General features: G+C 44.6%; 1 protein-coding gene across 1 annotated transcript in view; it reads left to right on the plus strand.

Annotated features, from left to right (window-relative positions):
- SMARCC2 (SWI/SNF related, matrix associated, actin dependent regulator of chromatin subfamily c member 2) overlaps positions 1-18984 on the plus strand; it is a 2789858-nt gene that overhangs the window by 150663 nt on the left and 2620211 nt on the right. The gene's annotated exons all lie outside the window — the stretch shown is intronic.

Here is an 18984-nt window from a genome sequence, read left to right on the forward strand (position 1 = left end):
TTCCTCTCTCCAACAATTAAAATGGCTAGAACTACCCAGTCATCTCACCTATACTCAACTATCCCTTGCACATAAGCTTATTCTCAACCCCTCCCTCTGTCCCTCCCTGTCTTCTGTATTTAAAATGCACAGACCTGACAAAATATTAAGGTCTAACAACCAAATCTATTAGAAGTATATAAACCAACCTGTCCCCCTGGCAAATACCTTCTATCACATGGCCTAGCTCGACTCTGGAACTCTCTACCTCCATCTATCCGTATCACCTCTAACCATTTTATTTTCAAAAAAATCTCTTCACTCACATCTTCTATCTCAGTGGGAATGCTCTTGCTCCCACCCCTCATAACTAATACTGGGTATTTCCTTTTTATTTCCTTTTCCTTTCCTTTCTCCTACTTATACCCTTGATTTCACTCTAACATTTCTCCTAACTCTTATTTTATTATTACTATAGTGTCTGCAAGAATATACTACACTATACCTCATATGTTTAGGACTCTTAATATGTAATGACTTCTTATTTTTAATTGTAAAATCCTGTTTAATCTGCCTCTCATATAAGTTTTAACTCTTGTTGTATTAATTGTAATTGTTTGTTTATTATCTGTATTGTCTACTCAAATTTTTTAGATTGTCTAAACATGTCTAAGAACCTATTGTAACCTAAAATGTCTGGAGCTTTTCTCCCCAGGACTCCATTGAAAACGGGTTCATCTTGGCCCAATGGACTATCCTGGTAAACCAACTGCAAATAAATAAATAAAATAAATTAAAAAAAGTTTATCTCACAAGCTTCCTTTTCGTCAAGGAGGTTTTACTGACTCTTCGTAGTTCTGCTGTCCGCCTGAGAGCGACTATTTGTGGCTAGGGCATAGATCCATGTCCCGCTAAGTATGTTCATATTTCCTCAAGCCACAAATAAATAAGTAAACAAACTAACTAATTTGTCTGGGAAGCTCTGGTCTTCAAGCCAGCTTAGCAATTTGTGTTATGCCTGAAAATGAGAAGGCTGGAAAGGTGATTTTTATCTTTTTTTTTTTTTTTGCTTTCATAAGTGTTTTATTTATTTTCAAGTTTTTGCTGTGTTTATAGTAGCTTAGCAACTTGTGACATGTTTGAGTCTCATTGGTGAAAAAAGGTGCAATTTTACTTGGTAGTTAGTATTTAAATATTAGCAGTGGTGGTACTGCGGTAGCGTTGTCGCCTCACTGTAAGATGCTGTCCGGTTCGATTCTCAGCTAGAACGTCATCTGCGTGGAGACATGCATGAATGGGTGTACCTTCGTTGAAGGTTGTGCGTCAGGGCTGGTAACTTGGCACGTAAAAATCAACTACCAATCATTAGCGGACCGGAGTTCCGCTGTGGCGACCCCTAACTGGGAAAAGCCGAAAGACTCAACAAGTTAGTATTTAAATGTTAGTTGAGTGTTTGTAATTGTGGTCTGATGAAGCTTTGTAGCAAAAGTGCTAACCTTGTTTTATAATAAACTATGCTTTTATTTATCGATTACTGGTCTGTAATATTTACAACTTGGACTGCTGCTAATATTGTTCTGCCTCAGGTTTTATTTGCTATTGGCATTTTATGATACACTGAAGGGAAAGCCCTTATATTGCTTCTACTCCTCAGCCATGTTTCTGCTGGGATTTTTGGTGACTGTTGATTATTTCCTACGTTATTCCCAAGCAGTTAATTACCAGGGAGCTTCTTTTTTTTTTTTGCTTCGTATATTCTTTGAAATATGCTGACGTCAATTTTGATGTTGTGTCTAGGGCTACTGCAACTGGCTGTATTTTGAGAAGGTATGCTTATAGTCGTAAAATTTCCCAGAGGATGTCAAATCAGAAATTGTAAATGCTCCTCTGCATAAAGAGGTGTTATTTTGTCATTCGTCAAGACAAGACTCTGGAGAAGTCCTTAAAGGTTTTGATACAAGGGAGTTACCCAGATTTTTCTACCTTCTTTTCCAAAAAATAATAAATCTTTCTCCATTTCTGGCATTTCTTTCAGAAAGCAGACCAAACATACTCTGAATAGAATGGTAGGTGGAAGGGTGAGAACCGTCAAAAAACCCACATAAAATGGTTTTAACAAAACCTGCTCTAGCCCTAGAAACCACATCAAACTTATAATGCTTAGTAAAGGTATGGACGGAAGACCAAGTAACAGCTTCAAGTATGCAATTGGTGTCCAACCCCTTGAAGGCACCAGAAGAGAGAACAACCCTAATGGAATGAGCTGTAGCAGAAGTAGACAGATTTGCCATGAAAAGAATAAGAAAATAAATGGCCTTAGATGAACAGGAGGAGATGGTTTGCATAGAAACAGCCAAACCCGGTGACCTGGGATGAAAGGAAACAAAAAAGCTAATCATACTTACAAATAGTCCTAGTTTTATCCAAATAGTACCTGAGTTGTCTGTGCAAATTCAAGGGTATGCAGGACCATTTCATTCGCAGAATGAGGAGAAGGGAAAAAGGAAGAAAGTTGTACCGACAGATTCAAGGACAACTCATTTACTACCTTGGGCATAAAAGAAGGATTAGTATGAAGGGATACCCTGTCCCTGTGAAACAAAAAAAAGGAATGGCCATAAGGGCCTTGAGCTCAGAAACCCTCCAAGCAGAACTAAGGGCCAGCAACAAAACAGTCTTCCAGGTAAAGTGTTGCAAAGAAGCTGAATTGGCAGACTGAAAAGGAGCCTGAGTCAATTTTTCCAAAACAAAATTAAGGCCCCAAGGAGGAGGAATAGGATTACTTGGAGGCCTGATATGCAGGACACCTTTAAGAAATACTTCTCTTTTTGAGGTCAAACAAAGGAGGGTTCAAGAGCAGACAAGCAGAAATGGCTGACAGATGGGCCTTCACAGAAGAATAGTCCAAGCCAGATTGGAGCAACTCATGCAAATAAGAGAGGACTAAAAGGACCTTCACTGAAAAATGGTCCTGGTTACAAGCATGGCACCAGACTCAAAATGTTTTCCATTTAGATATGTAAGATTTTGTGGTTGAGTGTTTCCTTGCCAATTGCCTTGCCAATTGTAAAACCCCGAGCATGTCCTCAGAATAAAGCTGCCTGAAAGGGATCAAAACCCTATCACCCACGGTGTCAGTATCAGAATGGACAAGTGAGGATGGATGAGAAATCCCATGTCCTGTGTGAGAAAAGCCCAAGATAAGTGGGATCCTTTTTTTCTTGCAATAACCGATGTCTGAAAAATTAACAATTGTCTCACCTGTGGAAAGCAAATACAACACTGAGACTTCCATTCATACTGTGTCACTTGTTTAGGCCCAGACCATGATGTCCCCCATTGCCGGTTCTGGGCCCTCTTTAACTTGAGAACCATTCGCCGTAGAGCTCTTATTGTAGTCAGGTATTTTCGTCTTCCATCTTCGCATTCCGAAATGGCGTCCATCAGCCAACAATCTGTAGACATTCCGAAAAAATGTAAGGATAAAGATAGAGACAGACCACACAAGGCTAAGCCTTGCGATGACTCTACCGTTAAGCAGGTCGTCAGTTCTCTCGAATTCAGTGAGGTACGTTCGCAGCCCCAAATGCCCAGTTCGATACCTTCGCAGGCCTCTACTGAGACCCTTTCGGAGTCTGGTATGCCGTAGAAATCTTCTTCTTCTTCCGAGCCTTTGGTTGTCTCTGCCTTGGTTGGGTCTAAAGCCGCGGCGCAGACAGTGGCTTCTGAGGAGGTTTTTCACACTACCGAATCTAAACAAAAAAACGACGTCTTCTCCGGCTACTGTTTCTCTCAGACCAGTGGATACTCTTAGGCCTAGAGGCAAGGCCACTCCTAGGAAAATTACCTCTAGCCACCGTTTTACTCCTGCTCCACCACCCCAAGCTCAAATGCTTAAAATGGTGGAGGATCTTATCACCCTTATCAGGGGAAGTCAGGCCACATCTTCTAATAGGAAAAGAGACCTTTCTCCTGAAATACTGACAGAACAGGATTCTGAGGATTCTGATTATTCAGATTTTGAAGAGGAACAACAACTTCTGATTGCTTATGAGGATTCTGATGCAAAGGAATCCATTCCTTCTGCCTTCCCACCAGAAGATCTTTCCTTTGAGGAACCCTTCACACCCTCAGGGAACATTTCCACTAGGAATCCCAGGGCTTCCCTCAATCTAAGAAAAGACTAAGAGTGTTTCTAAACCTGCCCCAGCACAGACCCTTGGCCATCCCTCCAATCTTAGAGGTGGTTGATGATATCTTCCATGAATCCTCATCATCACGAACATGGGAGCACAATGTTCAACACCGGAGGTGTACCCCTCACTGGTGAGATCAGACCACAAACTAATCTCGCTGGAGGTCCTCATCCCACCCCCACCTGAAATAAAAAAGACCACAGTAAATAACTTCTCAAAAGCCGACTTCACACTTCTAAAGACTAGTGTGGTCTCCTTTAAGGCCCCCGAGCCGGCGGAAAACAGTACTCAAGCCGCTGAATCACTTACAAATGCCTTCTACCAGCACCTGCAGGACTGCATGGATAAGGCAATCCCAAGCAAAACAAAGACTCTTTGTACCAAAGGCAAGCGTCCAGTCTGGTGGACCCCAGCCATAAACAAACTCTACAACAAAAGGAGGAAGCTACTACAAGATAGAGCAAAATCCTTAAAAGGTAAGACACCCTTGATCACTATAAGTAAAAACTAAGAGCTCTCATAAAATCATCCAAAGCAAATTTCGAGAGAAAAATAGCTAAAGACTCAAAAGACAATCATAAGGCCTTCTTTAGCTATGTTAGAAACCTGGGAGGAAACTCCCAGATATGCTCAGAGCTAGTTCAAAATGATGTGAAGATTACTGATCCTACAGACATTGCCAACATACTGGCTGACAGGTTCAGTGCAAACTTCTCCCCCAAAAGGAGAGATATCTATACCAAACGATTGCAGCCCCCAAACATCTCCAGCGCCCAAGTGAGAACTGCTCTCTCCAAAGCAAAAACACAGCATCCATGGGACCTGATGGTGTCCCCGGCTGTGTGCTCCATGAACTCAATGAGGAATTAAACCCACAGCTAGGACAGCTGTTTAATCATAGTCTTACCTCTGGATACGCACCCAGGAGTGGCGCACTGCAACTGTGGTACCACTTCACAAAGGCGGTGCCTCCACCGACCCTGGAAATTACCGCCCATTAGCTTGACAAGCCTTATCTGCAAAGCCATGGAGAGGATCATAATGGACCTCATAAATAAAGACATAGGGAATTTGCAGACTTTGGATCCAACCCAGTTTGGCTTTGTCAAAGGCAGATCATGCCTTTTAAACTTGGTTGACTTTTTCAAACAGTCACCAAAGCCATTGATGAGGAAAGGCAGTCCATACAGCCTACCTCGATCTGGCTAAGGCCTTCGATACAATACCCCACTGGTATCATTGAAAAACTCATCAGCTTAAATGTCAACCTATACATCACAAGATGGGTTGCAAACTGGCTGAGTGACAGAACCCACAGGGTCAGAGTTGCTGGCGCCATGTCAGACTCAAAGCCTGTCACAAGTGGTGTCCCACAGGGCTCAGTCCTGGGCCCACTCTTGTTTGGCATCTACTTTTCCAAGTACAAGCAAACACAGGAGGGTTATGGCTGACAAAGTTTGCAGATGACTGCAAACTGGGCCATAGTAGAAAACACATCTGACACAGATATCCTTCAGAAGGGTCTCACAGAAACGGATAACTGGTGCCAGAGCCACGGCCTAAAGTTAAATGCCAGAAAATGCATAGTCATACCCTTCGGGAAAAACAAGGATACCCTAGCTACCAAACAGGTGGCAATCCACTGAGCACAGAAGAAGTTATCAGGGACCTGGGGACCCAGGTTGATAGTAGTCTGTCATTCGACACCCATGTAGCTAAAGTAGTTAGGAAGATCTTCTACATTGCCCACCTTATCATGAAGGGATTCTCATCTAGATCAAGGGAGGTCATAGTCTCCCTTTACTCATCACTCATCAGACCAATGATTGAGTACAATGCCCCATTCGGAATGTATCTGACCCGACACTTGCAGCAGCTGGAGAGGCCACAAAAGTTCCTCACCAAAAGGATAAAGGGTCTCAAAAATCTGTCCTATGCTGCCCGACTGAAAGAACTCCAGCTCTATTCAGTCGCCACCGCTGCTCAGAGGTGACCTTTGCCTAACATACAAGGCCATGTCAAACCCAGATTTGATGAATATGCTTCACCTCAAAAAATCTAGATCCATCAGAGCCACAAGGGCGGAGACTTAAACCTTGACACGGCTATTAATAGGACGTGCTGGAGGGATAGATTCATCACCCAAAGACTCCCTATGCTGTGGAACAAAATCCCGGTACATGTGAGGCAGAGCACCTCGCTGGCCTTGTTCAAGAGAAATCTTGACCAATGGATGGGAGATCGCAGATATACCCCAGGGATTACCTCAGTGTCACTGCTCGACAGAGGCACAGCAAAATAATGGGTATAGTTCCCCATACTAAAGGGGTGGCGTAAGCCACAAAACGATGGGCTAGGCTTGTAAATGCCCTCGGGCAGATAGCCTAGTATGAACCTATGAACCTATGAACCTATGAATCCAGCTTAACTCCTGACGCCCTGCCACCTGCTCACAGAAAACCTGACCGGTATTACAGAGTACCGGATTCTCACAAATACTTGTACGGAAATCCTGCTGCAGACCCGGAGGCCATTACACAGGGACCAAAAGGAGCTAAGCCTAGTTCTGCAAAGAATTCTATTCCTTCTGACAAGGACTCCAGAGTTCTGGACAGATGGGGTAAAAATGTATACACCTCTGCAACCTTAGCTATCAGAGCACTCAACTGTCAGTTCCACATGTTAAAATATCAACAACACACTTTGGAACTATTAAAACAAAAGATTTCAACCTTTCCTAACTGTGCCAATTCGAAAGAGTTAGCAGATTTACTGCACTCTACCTGTCAAGTGGCTAAACACCCATTGCACTGTGGATATGATGCCCTAGAAGCCTCAAGCAGGGCAGCAGTGTCAGGATCTGTCATTAGGAGACATGCATGGTTGAAGGAACAACCTATCCCTGATCATGTCAAATCTAAATTACTTGATGCACCCTTGGATAACTACCGCTTGTTTGGAGTAAAAGCAGAAGAGTTGCTTAAAAAGATGGAAAACAAAGCAAAATCTATGCAAACAATAAAATATTTCCTTCAGGTATAACCTCCAAGGTTAAGCAGGAATTTTCCCTCAAAACACTGGTCCTTTCCTGCACCTAGCAGACAGGGGCAAGGTAAGCCCTGTAGAGACAGACCACCCAGACTCCTATCCAAGGGACAGCAGAGAACCAAACAGTGGACCACTTCCATCCAAAGGCAGGGAGTGCTAAGCCATCCCTCCATGGCAGAAACTCTCAAGTGACTCCCTCTCCCCCCTCTGCCCTCTTTTCACTCACCAAAAACTAGGAGGAAGGCTCTCCCTCTGCAAAGAAAATTGGTTTTCTGTAGCAAAGGACCAGTGGGTCTTTAAGATCATTTTTCAGGGATACAAACTTTCCTTCAACAAACTCCCAATTCCAAGAGGGTACCCAGACTTATCTGCAAATCAGTGGGCAGATGCATTGAAACAAGTCCAAACTCTCATAGCCCAAGGGGCAGTAGAAACGGTCCCCTCAGATCAATCAGGCAAAGGCTTTTATTCCAGACTATTCCTTGTTCCCAGAGAAGAGGGCACTCGGTGCCCCATCCTGGATTTATCCATTCTGAGCACCTTCCTGGTGGTCACCAAATTCAAACATGCTAACTTTCCAGCAGCTGCTGCCTATGCTGACCAAAAATGTCTGGTTAGTTACCCTAGCTCTAAAAGATGCCTACCTCTACATCCCCATAAGGGAATCCTGCAGGAAATTCCTTTGCTTCAGAACAGGCTCACACCACTTTCAGTTCTATGCGCTACCCTCTGGCGTATCATCTGCTCCCAGGGTATTTACCAAATGCTTAGCCCTGGCCATAGCCTTTTGCAGACAGAAAAATATACATATTTACCCCTATCTAGATGACTGCCTCATTCAAGCAAATTGCAAAGAAAAGCTCCTCAAGGACCTCCTCTTTGTCAAAACCATCCTAACCTTCTTGGGGTACACCATCAATGAGAAGAAATCAAGACAAACACCCTCCAGGAAGATCATTTTTTTGGGAGCACTGCTGGACACAGCATCCCAAATGGCCTTCCTATCCCCAGAAAAGCAGAGCTTTCTGCCTCTCTATTTTACCCAGCTGGCTTCCAGAAGTCACCTCGCTGCAAGGAAGTTCCTGCAAGCCTTGGGGTACATGGCATCTTGCATCCTTCTAATTCCTCTGGCCAGGCTTCACATGAGAAAACTTCTGTGGTACCTAAAGAACCTTTGGTGTCAGCACTCTGAACCTCTAGAGACCTTTCTACCTCTGATCCCCTGTATAAGGGATGAGTTTCTCTGGTGGTCAGGGGCCTGTGCTCAGAACAAGGGTCTTTCCTTCACCCTCCGCCCAACCGGGCAGACCATGACCACCGACGCCTCAGACATAGCTTGGGGCGCTCACCTAAAAGGCAAGTGCACTCAAGGTCTTTGGTATGCCCAACACCTTCCCTTAAACATCAACCAGAAGTAAATGATGGCAGTACAAAAGGCTCTGACATCCTTCAAACCCCACTTCAAGCCAGGGGTTCTTCTTATCAAAACAGACAACACCACAGTAATGTGGTACATCAACAAACAGGGAGGGACCCAATCTTACCCTCTGCGCAGGCTAGCTATGAACCTCTAGCTGACAGCCTCTTTCATGGGACTACACCTGATAGCCCAATGTCTACCAGGGCTCAACAACACCCTGGCAGACCACTTAAACAGAAACTTACTGGAGCCCCAGGAATGGCAGCTCCACAGAAAAATCTTTTTACAAATTACTCAGGCATGGGGGACTGCGGAGGTGGATCTCTTTGCTTCGCATCTCAACCATCAGGTGAAAAAATTCTGTACCAGGGAGTATCTAGCGTGGAAGGTGGATGACTTGACCTTCCCCTGGAATGCCCTCTTTGTGTATGCATTCCCTCCTCTGCCTCTTACTCCCAAGGTACTGATCAAAATAAGGGAGGAGAGACCAAATGTCATCCTCATTGCTCCAGATTGGCCCAGACAACATTGGTACCCCTTACTGTGCAGCCTGACCTTACAGCCTCCCAGGCAGCTTCCCCTGATCTCAAACCTCTTAACTCAGTTGGTGGGGGGAGTGCTGCACCCAGACTTGCAGACTCTCAAACTATCAGCATGGCTAATACTCTAAAGGCAAACAAGGGGCCACTGTTAAGCAAACAGGTCCTAGACATTATCATAGAGGCCAGAAGGCCCAGCACCAGAAAATCTTACACAGGAAAATGGAAAAGATTCTGCTCCTGGAGCCAGTCCAGAGGGGGCAATACCTCACTACGTTCCATCCCTCTTATCCTGGGCTACCTATAGGAGCTACTTAATAGTGGCCTGTCCTGCTCCACTATTGAAGTCCATGCCATAGCCATTTCAGCTCATTTTGATACAGAGCAGCTGCTGTTCTCCCATCCTTTAATTAAACAATTCCTCAGAGGGGCTTCTAATATCAGACCTCCCAGAAGGCCACCCATTCCAGCCTGGGACCTGAGTTATGTTTTGGAAAAACTAACTTTACTACCCTTCGAACCTGCTGCTTTGGCAGAACTAAGATACCTCTCCTGGAAGACTGCTTTTCTCCTATCTATCATCTCAGCCAGAAGGGTTTCAGAACTTCAGACACTGATGACCATTGAGCCCTTTTTCATCTTCCATGCAGACAGGGTCTCCATAAGGACTAATCCCTCCTTTATGCCCAAGGTGGCATCTAATGTAACTCTCAACCAGGCTATACATCTACCCACCTTCTTTCCTAACCCTCAAAACAAGGGGGAAAGAATTCTACACTCACTAGACATGCACAGACAGCTCAGATACTATCTGGACCATACTAAACCCTTCAGGTAAACAGACCAACTACTTGTCAGCTGTGCCCCAGGGGCAGAGGGGAAGCCCATTTCCAAACAAACCGTTTCCAAATGGATATCCCTCTGTATCCATTACTGCTACAGGTTGCATGGGAACCCCCCCCCCAAAGTCTAGTCAAACCCGTTCCACTAGGGCAGCCTCCACTTCCACAGAATTCCTCAGAGGAGTTCCCACCAGGGAAATCCCAGAAGTTGCCACCTGGACTTCTGTCCATACCTTTACCAAGCATTACCACCTACCTCTGTTTTCTAAGGATAGGGCAGGGTTTGCCTCTGCAGATGTCCTTCAAGGATGCATCTGCAGTCCTTACAAATGGGTTGCCCTGTCGTCAGGCAGCCCTTCAGTCGGCCGGATTCCAAAGTCTGGGTCTGGCCTCGGCTGGTGTCGCACTTCACCCGACGTCATAGCTGCAGTTCTTCGGGTATAAAGGCATCAGCCGACGCCATTTTCCTCAGTCTTTCTTGCCGCGTGGCGCCCGAAGCAGAAGCTGTTCGCAAGTGCCGGTCGGTCAGAACCAGAGATTACTACTACAAGTACCGAAGACTTCTAAAAAGCTAAGTACCCCGTTGGGGACTCTTTCTTGCCTCAGCCGATGTCAGAAAAAGTGAATAACTGTTTAACTTGTGGGAAACAAATACCTCATAAAGATTTCCACTCTTACTGCTTACCTTGCTTAGGCCCAGCCACGACGTAGCAGCTTGTCTAGCCTGTGCTTCTTTCAACCGACGGACGCTTAGATGTCGGTCGGAATTTGCTGAAGAGTTTTTCGGCTCTGATTTTGCTTACATTATGCCGTCGGATACTCCGACTACGCAAATTTCTAAAAAGCGCAAGGAAAAGGACCGACATTCGCGGTCCGCGGTTTCGGCTGAAACCGCGGTTAAGCCAACCGCGAGTGTCTCGGTTTCGGCTGAAACCGAGTCCACGGTTCTTCCTTCGGCCGAAAGCTTGCCACTTACAGAGGCCTCATCCAGCCTGGCTGAATCTGCTACTGAAATCCCACCTGCTCTTGCAGGTTCACAGGATTTATCTGATACTATCCCTTTGGATATTTCTACCCCTGCACGTGGAGCTGCTAGGCCTCCTGCATCCATGTCGATTAAGGCCTTTGCCAGGGCTAAAGCAGCAAAAACTACCAAATCTGTGCCTGCTAAGACCCCCTCTCACAGGCCTAGCTCTAGTTCACAAATGCTTAGTCTAGCAGAGGATCTCATTTCTTTGATCCGGGGATCCCAACCACATCCAGACAGGGCCTCTCACCCACCTCCAGAGAAGAGGACTAGAGTAGAGCCCCCTGAGCCAGTTTCTTCAGATGGCTCCTCTGATGAATCAGATAATTCAAACCCTCCTGAGGGCCCCTTTTCTCCTTATGAGGACTCTGATGCAGAAGAGTCCATTCCTTCTGCCTCTCCGCCTGAGGAATTTTCTTTTGGGGAAACCTTGCATGCTATGAGGGAACAATTTCAATGGCAGGGCCAGGATTTTTCAGACTCTAGGAAAAGGCATAGAACCTTTTTGCATTTGCCACAGCATAGGCCTTTAGCCATTCCTCCAGTACTTACTGTTGTGGATGATGCTTATAATGATGCTTGTACTGCTCCTGATTCTCTTCCTCCGGCCCCTGCTAAGTCCGATAGGTACTACAGGGTTCCGGACATACATTATCATTTGTATAAGGCCCCTTTTGCAGATCCCGAAACGATCTCCCAGGGACCCAAGGCTGTAGCAGCTACTTCTACCAAAAACCCCCTCCCCTCTGAAAGGGAATCTAGGGCCTTAGAGAGATGGGGTAAAAATGTTTACACTTCTGCTACTCTTTCAGCTAGGGCCTTGAACTGTCAATTCCACTTGATTCAGTATCAGGAATTTATGTTAGACCAATTAACTAAAAAACTGTCCTCGGATGAACCATTAGACAAAAAATCTGTACAGGAAATTGTACATAACATTCAGCAGGTCAGTAATCATTCCTTAAAATGCGGCTATGATGCACTGGAGGCTTCCTTTAGATCAGCCATGACTGGCACAGTGATCAGAAGACATGCATGGTTAAAAGAGCAGTCCTTACCAGACCATGTTAAATCAAAGCTCCTAGATGCTCCCATGGATAAGCTCAATTTGTTTGGCTCCCTGCAGCAGGTGCTGAAGAAGGTGGAAGAGAAAGCAAAATCTGTTCAGACAGTCAAGGATTTCTTGCAGGTCCAGCCTCCAAGGTTTAGCAGGAACTGGCCTTCCAAGAATTGGTCCTTTCCAGACACCTCCAGAGCTCCGAGAGGCAGGAATAGGCGCTCAAGAGGCAGGGGTCAATCCAGAGGTGCCTACAGGGGACGTCAGTGGCAGGCTAACAACCAGCGAGGTACAGCCACAGATCCAGCCACCTCCACTTCCACAGGACAATCGCAGTGACTTGGCTCTGGCACCGCCTACCAGGGAACAACTAGAGGCACCCTTAGGCGGGAAGCTAGCCTTATTTTCAGTAAATTGGCATTACATCACAGGAGACAAATGGATTTTGCAGACAATAGACCAAGGTTACAGGTTTCACTTCCATACTCTACCAAGGAAGAGAGGAATGCCAAACCTACCTCCAAATCAGAAGACAGAAGCTCTACAACAAATAACTCACTTACTAAGGATGAGAGCTGTAGAAAGGGTACCATCTATGGAACAAGGGCAAGGATTTTACTCCAGACTCTTCCTGGTACCAAGAAAAGAAAACCAATGGAAACCTATTCTCGACCTGTCCGCTTTAAACACATACCTCATTGTTCCAAAATTCAAAATGCTGACCCTACAGCAGCTTCTTCCCATGCTGGGCAAGGAGTCTTGGCTGGTAACTCTAGATCTCAAGGAGGCATACCTGCACGTCCCCATACGACCAAATTGCAGAAGATACCTCAGATTTCTTGCAGGATCAGAGCATTATCAATTCTCAGCATTGCCCTTTGGCTTATCTACTGCCCAGAGTATTCACGAAATGCCTGGCATCAGTAATTGCTCATTGCAGGCTTCAGGGAATTCAAATTTACCCTTACCTGGACGACTGCCTGTTACAAGCGGACAACAAAAACAAATTAACAAAAGATTTGGAAAGGGTCATTCATCTACTACAAGCCCTGGGATACACAGTCAATATAAAAAAGTCAAGGCTGATTCCATCCCAAAGGATAACCTTCTTGGGTGCAGATCTGGACACATCAAAACAAATGGCATTCCTGACAGTAGAAAACAGGAGCAACTCCTTTCTACTTCATGGCATTAACAAAGCAGAACCAGCTAACAGCAAGAAAAGTCCTGCAAGCTCTCGGTTACATGGCATCCTGCATAATATTGATTCCACATGCCAGACTACATATGAGGAAGTTACAGTGGTACCTAAGGAATTTATGGTCTCAGCACAAGCACAGCCTAGAAACCCGAATTCCAATAATTCCATGCCTGAAACAAGAATTCCAATGGTGGGCTCAGGCCTGTCAATCAAACAAGGGACGGCCCTTCCACAGCACTCAACCAAGCCAGACCATCACAACAGATGCCTCAGACCTCGGTTGGGGGGCACACATGCTGGACAAGTGCATACAAGGCTTATGGACTCAAGACCAGCTGCACCTACACATAAATCAAAAGGAAATGCTGGCAGTAAAACTGGCAATTCAGGCATTCAGACCATTTCTTCGACAGGGTCAACTGCTGATAAGGACGGACAACACCACAGTTATGTGGTACATCAACAAACAGGGAGGCACACATTCATACCCTCTATGCCGGATGGCAATGGACCTCTGGAATGTGGCACTGAGCTTCAACATTCAGCTACAAGCAATTTTTGTGCCAGGAAAAGAAAATATACTAGCAGACATCCTAAGCAGAACTGCCACGGATGCCCACGAATGGATGCTGCATCCGGACATCTTCAAAACCATTACAGGGAAATGGGGACTACCAGAAATAGACTTATTTGCATCCCCACACAATCACCAACTGAAAAAATTCTGCACAAGGACGTACCACCCACTTGCTTGGAAAGTGGACTCCCTATCTTTCAGTTGGAAAAACCTGACAGCATATGCATTCCCACCTCTTCCTTTGATGCACAAGGTGCTATTGAAGATCAAAGAAGACCGTCCAAGGATCATCCTGATAGCTCCAGACTGGCCAAGGCAACATTGGTACCCATTACTGAGGACCATGTCTCGGGAACAAATATGGCCTCTGCCCCTAGTTCCCTTGCTGTTAACACAGAACAACATCAAAACCCTGCATCCAAACCTGAAAACACTGCAGCTGGCTGCCTGGAACATTGCATAAGACCAAATAACCCAGATTTATCTCAAAGGGTTAAAGACATTATCTTGGAGGCTCGCAGACCCTCAACAAGAAAAAATTATTCAGCAAAATGGAAAAGATACCTCATTTGGAGTACTGCAAAAGGAGAGAATGTGTCACTGATAAACATAGCTAACATCCTGGAATACTTGGCAGAGCTCTTCCACAACGGCCTGTCCTATTCTTCCATTAAGATTCATGCATCAGCTATTTCAGCAGAATACAACTTGGATCCTCCAGTCTTCTCACATCCTCTGCTCAGGCAGTTTCTGAGAGGTATTAAAAATGTAAAGCCCCCTAGGAAGCCACCATTGCCAGCATGGGACTTGAACTTTGTGCTAGAAAAGTTGACACTCCCTCCTTTCGAGCCAGCAGCAACAGCAGAATTACAGTACTTATCATGGAAAACTGCTTTCCTGCTTGCAATCACTTCAGCAAGAAGGGTATCTGAGCTACAGGCATTAATGGCAGTACAGCCCTTCCTGATCTTCCATCAAGATAGAGTGTCCATGAGAACTAATCCTACTTTTATGCCAAAGGTGGTCTCCAGGGTATCTTTAAATCAAGCTATCCACCTACCTACATTCTTCCCCAACCCCCACAGAACAGGGGAGAAAGACTGTTGCATACCTTGGATGTACATAGACAGTTACGTTACTACCTGGACAGGACCAAGAGCAATAGAAAGACTGACCAGCTACTAGTAGCATATGCAACAGGAATGGAAGGAAAAGCAATTTCAAAACAGACAATCTCTAAGTGGATAGGAAATTGCATTAGATTTTGTTACTCCTACCATGGGAAGAAAACTCCAGAAAACATCAGGCCTCACTCTACAAGGGCTACAGCCACTACCATAGCTTTTTTACGAGGAGTGGCTACCAAAGACATTTTAGAGGCTGCTACTTGGAGCTCCGTGCATACATTTGCCAAGCATTATAATTTACCTTTATACTCCAGATCCCGAGCAGGTTTTGCCACTGCTGTTTTGCAAGGGATCTTAACTACACCATAATCTTTATTTCTCCTCCTCCCCCAGTTTGGCTATGGTATTCTACCCATTTGTAAGGACTGCAGATGCATCCTTGAAGGACATAGTACAGTTTTGTACCTACCATAAATGTAGATGTCCGATAGGCATGCATCTGCAGTCAGGATTACCCACCCTCCTTCCCCTCTGTGGTACTCCTAGGGTATTTGCCCATCTTGTAGCTAGCTGGGGAATCTATTATGGTGTATTTGTTTGTATATATGTACATACATGCTTATTTTTTGTTTGCTCTCTACTATTTGGAACCATTTGCATTTATCCAAATTTAGCCTTCCTAGAGGGCACCTGGCATCTGGGGCAAGAAACACTGAGGAAAATGGCGTCGGCTGATGCCTTTATACCCGAAGAACTGCAGCTATGACGTCGGGTGAAGTGCGACACCAGCCGAGGCCAGACCCAGACTTTGGAATCCGGCCGACCGAAGGGCTGCCTGACGACAGGACAACCCATTTGTAAGGACTGCAGATGCATGCCTATCGGACATCTACATTTATGGTAGGTACAAAACTGTACTTTCTGCAGGGCCTGTTGACCCATTCCTGGGTCTCTTACTAATCCTACCCACCCCTCTTCTCAACTTTGGGAATCCTCCCACAAGTGATGACTGCAACAGTGAAACACAAAGAACATAGTACAGTTGTGTACACTTACCATAAATGTAGATGTTCAAGGGTATTCACTGTTGCAGTCCTGGTTTCCCACCCTCCTTCCCCCTTATATTTTCTTTCTTTAGGGAGACATAAGTTTCTAACGGTGGCTTTTAGCCACCAGGACCACTTTACCATATTTACTGGGGCCTCTGACTGGTTAGGGCAAGAAAAACTGATGTAATGGCATCAGCTGCCTTCCTTTATAGCACTGACGACCTGACATCAGACAGCAAGCAACAGCAGCCAATGCAGAAAAAGATTGACTCTGGTGTTCGGGCTGGCCGAGGGCTACCACAGGAGGGATAACCCACAGGTGATGATTGCAACAGTGAATACACTCGAACGTCTTTATGGTAAGTGTACACAACTGTACTTTATCTGGAGTGCTAAATATTCAGTGCAGTAACAAGGCATCCAAACTAACTGGCAAAAATGGCATTTGAACTGGTGGCAAAGAAGTTCTGGGTAGTTGCGTCTGTACATTCTTTTTATGCCCCATGTTCCATGTGGGGAACATAGATGTGACATACAGGTGCATACACGATCTTTAGGCTTTGGCATACTGGCCAAGCGTCTGGCTACCCTGGGCAGAAGATCCCTTCTATGTGGAATACTGCAGCAGTGATATAGAAAGACATTTAGCTTTCAAATTTGTGAGGAAAAGGGGAGGAAGTGTCCTTTGGTAAAATTTGCAACAAATCGCCTTTTTCCCGTCTCAGCTGCATGCTGGCAGTACAGCCAGGTAGCTTACCCTCTTCGGCATATGTAATTGTTGCTGGAGAACCCAGCATTCATTCCAGCAACACACGGCAGGTCAGCCAGATAAAAGAGATCTATACAGAATGGAAATTATTTTTTTTTTTAAGATCATGTTAAGTAAAAACAGAGAATAACTACAGTATTAAACTGTTGTAGTGAAGTTTGCTGTGTTTGGAACTGTGTTTCAAAAGTGGATGTAGAGGTAAGTGTATCGGATGTAGAGGTAAGTGTTTCAAGAACCAAACCATATATCTCCTGAGTCTCCATGATGGTAAAAGGTGCATTTATTTATTTATTCGTAACATATGCTGTATGTGTTCAGTTTAACTGTGTACTTCAACAATTTTGATGAACTTAAACTGCATATTTGATGTTTCTCCGATACAGTGAGTAATCATTCAGCTGGACAGATTCAGTACGGTCATATCCATTCTAAGTATATTTCCAAATAACATCTTAAATGGTAATTAAGATATCAGTCATCTAGAATCCTGCTCTATATGAAATGCATTTATTATTGGATTATCATTGTATGTGGCTAGGACTGTGTGTGTGTGTGTGTGTGTGTGTGTGTGTGTGTGTGTGTGTGTGTGTGTGTGTGTGTGTTTGTGTTTGCTTGCATTATGATTTCCCCTCAGCCCATTAGTACTTTGTTGTAGAATTCCCCTTTTGAGACTTAAGAGCAAATTTTTGTTATGTTAATTGCACCTCTAAGGAGAAGGTAGAGAACTTTGCATCTCTTACTGGTATGTCTCTGCTAACATCACCTGTTCAGTGCTGAAGACTCAGAAACGTTGTCAACACTAATAAAAATAGCAACACAGGACATGCAGTAAGTACAGAAAAGGGGAGAAGAATACTGAAAGCCCACATGTAATTGTAGCCACAGCAGTGGTGTTGCATCACTTGATTAAAAACTTAATGTGCACATACATAATGTGGTTAAACTTATATGAAAGTGAGGAGTACAATTCAAGAATAGTTGTTTCACTCATTCGTATTCATGCAGACCAGTTTATATTTGCTTTCTGTTAATTAGTAAACATTTTAATGTAATGTAAAAAAATTAACTTTGATTTAAAAAAAAAAATCAAGAATCATCATAGTTCAGTTGTAATGGCAGTACAAAATCTGCACGTTTCATCCATGAGTGGTCTGGCTCCTTGGTGCAGGGAATAGATTCCTGCCTACAGCCTAGTAACCGGGGTTTAATCCAGCACTGGAAGAACCAGGTAGAGAGGGAAGGATTGAAGGAGCATGCCTTGCTCACTTCTTTGGTGGTGGCAGCCGGGTTTGTATGAACTCTGGTGGGGGGACGTACAGGATGGCACCTACTTCTTTGTGGAGACTGGGCAATTTGGCTCTTGTGCCTTGTAGGGGGGTAGGCCAGAGATGGCTGGAGGGAATGCCCCTTGCGGAAGTGAGGGGACCTCCTCTGTTATCCCATTGCATGCCCATCCTGTATGCTTTCCTGGATTCATGTGGTAGAGACGAAACAAACAAACAAAAAAAATTTCAAATCATCCCTGATAGCTGTCTGAATGATGGCCCCTCCTGACCTACACTCATTCCAGTGATGGAGAACAAATGGGAAAATTGGCTGTGAACGGGCCTGATGATCAACAGACAGTTGGGCAAAGAGTGAAAAATTAATTGATAAACATTGTATGCATAAAACAAACATATTTCTTTAGTTTCATTACTGAGGAAAAAATTCCAAACCAAACCTGAATTATTTGTCCACTCTCAAGCTGGCTTATGATACTTTGGTTTCATTGCCTGAAGTAGTTTAAAGGAGAGTTCAGAATATTCTTTGTATGGCTTTGTAAATTGTTATAGAGGAAAAAATGGTAATTGCTATTTTGTTGTTTAAACTTAGCTACCCGTGAGCTGTCAGCATGTCTCTCTCTCCAACAGGTGAGATGCAGTGTATTGTGATGGAAGTTGGGTAACTAGTACTGTTAGTATGACAGACTGTATCCTTAGCACACGTCTCCAGTGAAGGTCCATGTGGTCTGTCTGACTCTGTCTTTGTGAGTTCACTAAGGACATGTCTTTACAACTCAACACAGTTTAATTTATATGGGCTACCCCCGATTGCTCTAATGACTTGTTTCATGTTTGTTCAGTAAGGGGATTTCCCTGGGACAGTAGTCA

This window comes from Protopterus annectens, chromosome 9.part0 (assembly GCF_019279795.1).
Source record: "Protopterus annectens isolate FY-2018-M chromosome 9.part0, PAN1.0, whole genome shotgun sequence".
NCBI classification, from domain to species: Eukaryota; Metazoa; Chordata; order Ceratodontiformes; family Protopteridae; genus Protopterus; species Protopterus annectens.